The sequence below is a fragment of the Corvus kubaryi genome, unplaced genomic scaffold (genome assembly GCF_017639235.1).
Source record: "Corvus kubaryi isolate FWS band 111438036 unplaced genomic scaffold, C.kubaryi_AGA036_p1.0 37152, whole genome shotgun sequence".
NCBI classification, from domain to species: Eukaryota; Metazoa; Chordata; class Aves; order Passeriformes; family Corvidae; genus Corvus; species Corvus kubaryi.
In genome coordinates this window covers 346,742-353,266 of record NW_024581040.1, presented here as the reverse complement: position 1 = coordinate 353,266, position 6,525 = coordinate 346,742, and positions in this window count along the sequence as shown.

Below are 6,525 nucleotides of genomic sequence, written 5' to 3'. Positions count from 1 at the left end.
TTTGCCTGTCAGTAGCTGCTCCAGAGACTCGCCCGTTACACTGCCGTTGTCTCCGGAAGCTGAGGCTTGCCACTGATGGGATTTTTTTTTTCCTTGTCTAAGCCTCCGTCGCCCTTTCCCGGTGAAATGGCAAGGGAAGGGCCGCAGGAGTGTGTCCCCCCATGCCGGCGCTGCCCCGGCGGCGGCGGGCGGGCTGAGCCCCATCCCGGAGATGGGGAGCGGGAGCTGTCAGTCCTGCTGTGGGGAGATTTTCGAGTAGTAGAAGTTTATGATAACTTAACTCTGATCTCCCCAGTTAGCGGCACTTTGTTATTCGGGTTATATTTTGCCCAAGTACGCTTATGTTTTGCTTTGACACTAAAGGAAGGAGTGGGTGTGGGTGACTCGGTCCTTGACTCAGTGAGGTGGGGGAGCCATAGGAAATAGATAATTTCAGACGTAGTTTCAGAGCTTTCAAGAAAGGATTCTGATGAACTTACAGAACCATAGAAACATGGAATGAATTTGATTGGAAGGGACCCTAAAGCTCATCCAGTGCCACGCCTTGCCATGGGCAGGAACACCTTCCACTATCCCAGGCTGCTCCAAGACCCATCCAGCCTGGCCTTGGGCACTGCCAGGGATCCAGGGGCAGCCACAGCTGCTCTGGGCAACCTGTGCCAGGGCCTTACCGCCCTCACAGGAAAGAATTTTTCCAGTGCTCACTGCTTCTGGATTTGGACTCCTTGTGTGACACACGAGCAGGGAATGATTCACGGCTCTGGCTCTGGCAGAGTCTGTGTGTGAGAACCACAAGGATGGTGCTCCGAGCAGCCTTGGAACGGGCAGTAGCAAGATGCCACAATCCCTCACCTTCAGCATACACTGGCTCTGCACAGGGGCCTCTTGCTCAGATTCCTCACATAGTTTGGAGAGAAATTTTAACTCCCAACAGCTCTTTCGTAGGAGGATTCTACTATGTCAGTTGATCATTGAGTGTTGGTTGTAGTCAATGGTCTTAGAGGTCTTTTCCAACCTGAATGATTGTATGATTCTACACTGTGTTGCAGAATAATCCCCTGTTGCCCATTTAACTCTGGGTATGAACCCTGAGTTAAAAGAACCTGTCACAGTAGGTCATTGTCATACCTTGTGTGTTGTAGTCAACAGGATTTTCTGCAGGTTACTCCAGAACTTGTGGAATTGGTTAAAGTGTACATAGAAAATGTTGCAGTGGGGTTGCTATCATCAGGTCAGCCGCCTGAGGAGAGAGCTGGTAGTTCAAGGTGGTTTTCAGTCCTTCCTGGAGCAGCTCTGAGTTGGGTGTATGGAGAGAGCTGAGTTTGGGTTCATGTTCTGTGCGCTCTCGTGTTTGGGCAGAATGTGTTACAGTCACAGAGCCTGGGACCTATCCAGGCTCCAACATCCCTGAGTAAAGAATCATCCTTACAGAATCAGAGACTGGTTTGGGTGGGAAGGAACCTGAAAGTTCCTCTGCCATGGGCAGGGACACCTTCCACTATCCCAGGTTGCTCCAAGCCCCGTCCAACCTGGCCTGGGACAGTGCCAGGGATGGGGCAGCCACGGCTTCTCTGGGCATCCTGTGCCAGGGCCTCCCCGCCCTCCCAGGGGAGCATTTCGTCCTAATACAAACTGAAAGAAACCTTGAAGTGAGGCAGGAGTTGTGATAATAGATGATCACAGTATTTTACATAATTTGCCTTTAAAAGTCTGAGGTTATTTTTGCCAGAGTAGTTGAGGTGATTGTGATGTTGCATTTAGGGGTATTTATGACCTTGATATTTTTATCACAGTGGAAAGAAGAGCAAACAAAGCTTTCAACAAAATATAAAAGACTTTAATACCCGTGTTGTGGGTTTGAGCAAGCCATCCTGTCCATCGGAGTTATGTTCTGTAGTTGTTGGGGAAGAGGGAGGACAGGAGGTGGACAGGACTGAGAAAAGCACACGTGGAGCTTATCACAAGCCCAGGTTCAACACTGAAATCCAGAATACTCTGCTTTTCTTTTGTGGTTAAATTGTGCAAAATGAATCAATGGTCTCAGTCTTACTGGCAGAGAAGTTTGTCACCTTGGAGCTGTAAAGGATGTCTTGAAGGCACGAACAAGGTGTGAATGGTGTGTAACAATGGCGCTGCAGTCAGCGAGCCGTGGTCGTGGCACAGGTATAGCTCAGCGATGGGAAGAGCCCTTGAGCTGGGAGCAGCAGGAGCAGGTACCGGTCAGAGCTGCTGACACCTCTGCAGCCCCCGCAGTGCTTGGAGCAGGACGAGAGCGCCGCGTGTCCTCCCGCCGGAGCAGAAGCACCGCTGGGCCCGGCTCTGCTCTGCCCCTCTGTCCTGGTTCCAGGTTTGGCCGGCTCGGGTTTCTGTTGCGGCAATCAAACCCACAAGTAGCTCTGAGCACCAGCACACATGGAGAGAATGCAAATACAGCTGTGCTCCTGTTTATGGAAATAGCACAGGGCGTATCTGTGACTTGGTTTGGAGAGTTAGCACAAATAGCTGCATTAATAATTGCTGCGAAATATGCAGAGTCCTCCTTTCAGGTGCCCCAGTAGTGTCAGGACCTACTTCTGTGATTACAGTTACAGTTCAGAGAGCACCCATGGCCTCACAGAAACCTTTTGTTCCTGCATGGATTGATTATGGTGATCCACTCTGGGACTGCTGGTCAGGAAAAGCTCTTAGCTGGGAGCTCTTGATCTGTTACTCCACGTTTGGTGCTCATTGCGAGTGTGTGAGCCAAGAGCAGCGTGTTACAATATAGGGACTCGAGCCAGGCAGGGCTTTGGCAGCTTTAGTCTGGATCCAGAGATGGAGACAGCTCATTCCACCTTGGCTGATCTCCAGCATCACCCCACCAATCCCAGTGACATGTCACCATTTTAACAACAGAGAATTCTGACCACTTTACCCCCCTCCCACTCCAGTCCGTATTCTCTTGTCTTAATCCCTCTCCTAGAAGCTGAGGTCCAGCCCTGATGGGTTCTGCTGAGCTTGGAGCACAGGATGGGTGGGGGCCACCATGCCTTATGTGCTGGCATTCCCAGAGTCTGTTCTTGGGTCAAGGTCTCCTCTCCTTCAGGCTGTGTTGGAGTTTGGTGTCTGACCGTGGCAGCTGCACTAGAGTACCTGTGTGGAGTAACTTGGGGGTTTGGGGTGCTCAGCCAGGAGCTGCAGGCCTGTGGGAGGGTGACCCTCACAGGGAACGTTGGGTACCTTTTTCGTGGGAAGAGCTCCTCCACCAGGTACTGTGGTGGTGGTGACACCATCCTTCGGTGGGGAGATGGGATTGACATGCCAGCTACACAAACCCTCCCTGTGAGTGAACACTGGAGCTTGCAGACCCGAGGTGGCCGCACTCAGACCCCGCTGCTTTCATTGTGACATTTGGAGCCACCTCGAGCCAGAGTGACAAATGGGCTCTTGGCTGTTCCGTTCTTCGGAACCTCATCCTGAAGCAACTGCTTGAAAACTTCACCATTCAAAAGTTTCACTTCCCAAATAGTGCTGTGCTATAAATACCCTGTGCAGTGGGATATGACATTTACTCCCACACATGAGACACAGCGAGCTTTGTAACTCACAAACTCTTTAACCCTTGAGTAAACACAAGGTAAGAAGCCTGTGGGACAGACTCGTGTTGCAGCCTATGAGCTGCTGTGGGCTGCTGGAGAGGAAACGGGAGGGGAATTGCATACAGAATTACTGCAGTTAGAGTGGAAAAACTCTTCTTCCAGCTGTTTGGACATCACAGAGCTAAAGATACTGCTTTAGGAATATTAGTGCTTTATTCCACTCTTATCAACTGATCTCAGAGCACCTTCCTGTCCAAACCAAAGAAGTACTTAAGTTAGTTTGCTTTAGTTTCTGATTCTGCAACTGATTTATGATCCTTGACAAATTTCTTAGTTCCTTGGTTTTATTTCAGTGTAAAACAAATAACTGCTTTTCCTTTGTTCTTTACATGTCGTGTGTATATATATCGTAGAATCATGGAATGGTCTGGGATGGAAACCCAAAATGGGATGGAAAGCCCATCCAGTTCCACTCCCTGCCATGGGCAGGGACACCTTCCACTCTCCCAGGGTGCTCCAGGCCCTGTCCAACCTGGCCTTGGACACTTCCAGGATCCAGGGACAGCCACAGATTCTCCGGGCAACCTGTGCCAGGGCCTCCCCACAGGGAACAATTTCTTCCTTATCATAGAATCAGAGAATGGTTTGGCTTGGAAAGCACCTTAAAGATCATATATATATTAGATAGATAGACAGAATAATATAATTTCAACAGAATTTCAATATAATATATATAATATATATAGTATATCATTTCAACAAAATTTCAACAGATACAGTAATAAATTCAACTGGTAGGCTCTGTCTGTAGGGAGCACTGGCTGAAGTGCTCAGGTTCTGATGTTTCATAAATATACTATAAAATATATAAATATCCTCTCGCTCGCTCTCTCTCTCTATGTCTCAATGGGTGTAGGTTTGTAATGTTTGTATCTTTATTATTGAGAAAGCTGAAGTCACCTGGATGTGTAGAATGAGTGGGTCATCTTACCTCTTCCCCTTGCATAACCTCACCTCAAGCAAGGCGTTTGTCAGGGCAAGTCAAGAGCACAATTATCAGAGCAGCCCAGTGCTGCTGCTGCTCCTCTGCAGGTAATGGGGCCCAGGGTTCTAAAAGTGTGTGATGTTGGCGTGTGAGTGTTTGTCTGGTGCTTAAAAGACTTTGCAGAAAGGTTTGGCTTTAAGCTGTGTCTGGGAGATTTAGGTTGGAGATCAGGAGAAGCTTCTTCCCCCAGAGGGTGCTGGGCACTGCCCAGGCTCCCCAGGGAATGGTCCCGGCCCCGAGGCTGCCAGAGCTGCAGGAGCGCTGGGACAGCGCTGCCAGGGGTGCCCAGGGTGGGGTTGTTGGGGTGTCCTGGGCAGGGCCGGGGGTTGGACTCATGATCCTTGGGGGTGCCTTCCAGCTTGGAATATTCCATGCTTCTATAAGAGAATATCTTGGGATATTCACGGCTCCATAAGAGAAATGAATCCTAGCATTGGAAATGGGCTGGTTTCATCTCCTTAGGTGGGGGATATGAAAACAAACAAATTCAGGCCTTTGTAGAATGGGTTTGATTCTGATTTTAATCTCAGTTACATGACATAGATTTGATCTCTCCCAAGTGCTTGTGCCAGTGAAAATGCCTCAATGGCTTCCCAGAGTTTTTCATCAGCTCTTTTGAATGCTAAGCAGTTCCAATTAATCAGAGATTGGCCCTGCAGGGAATACGCTGCTGCACAGCTTCCTCTTGTCTTTGCCAAAACACGATCCAGCCGCTTGTGCTTCTGAGCAAGTTCTGCTTTCGGCTCTCGGCGCGGAGCTATCACCAGGAAACACATGGCAGGGCTCTCCCGCTGCGTGTCCTGTCGGGAGGAGCCGCAGCGGGCACAGGGAGCGGGGCCAGGGCTCCTCGTGGGTGCTCATTTATGGGCAGGAGGATCGAGTAAACATCGATTTTCCCTCTCTGCTGCAAGCTCAGCTGGGGATTTCAGTGCTCCTCCGACCGACTTGTGTGGAGCTGAGCCTTGATCAGATTCTGCTGCAGAGGCACTGCCGCTGCCCTTATCAGAGAGGAAATGAGCACAGGGAAGATAAAGCTGAGATTATTAAAAGTAGCCTCTGATTTTGGGTCGTGGGTGCTCCGTTTGAGGAAATTTGAGCATTCTTTTTTCCTGTAGATTACAGGATTTCTCTGGTGGTGATGATTCCTTAAAGCTTTCCAAACTCAGCTCCCTAAAAATCAGTTTTCGGGGAGTCACAGGTTGCACCAGAAGCAGATGACACTCACCTCATATATTTAAGAATGTATTAGAGAATAAGCCCCGAATCTTTGTCAGAATATTACAATAGGCATGTGGTGGTTTTCTTTTTAAGCCCCAGCTCTGAGGATTAAGCAGTAAATGAAAAATTCAGATACTGCTTTTGAAAAGGAATTGTTTATATGTAGTTTGTAGAGATCAGGCTGGTGAATTGTGAGAGCTCAAGAGGTTGACATTTCTATTCGATTGAATACTCTTTGCTTTAACTGGTGACTCTAATCCAAAATGAGAAATAACCTTCCTCCCAGGTTCTAATTCAACTCTTCGTAGCCATTTGTCAAAAGTATGTCCCAGCTACTTGGATCTACATATCCGTCCTTTTGGGAGGGAAAAGTGTGCTGGATTTTGTGACCAGCATCTCAAGGGACTTTGTCTTTACTGATGTCTACACATCTACAGTAGAGATCAGGGATGAGAAATCAATGGAGGTGCCTGTGCACAGTATTTGTGTAGTTTTCATACTCCGTGGAGTATTTCAGCAGCAGGAGGGGCCAGCGTTGACATTCCCTGCAGGTTTTGCTCTGTGTACAAAGAGGACTTTGTCCCTAGATAGCTGCTCTGGTCACATCCCACTGTGGTTTCACTATGAGCAGATAAAAAGTTTGCTGTTAATGTCACATGCAGCCAAGCTGAGAAGTGCCAGGCA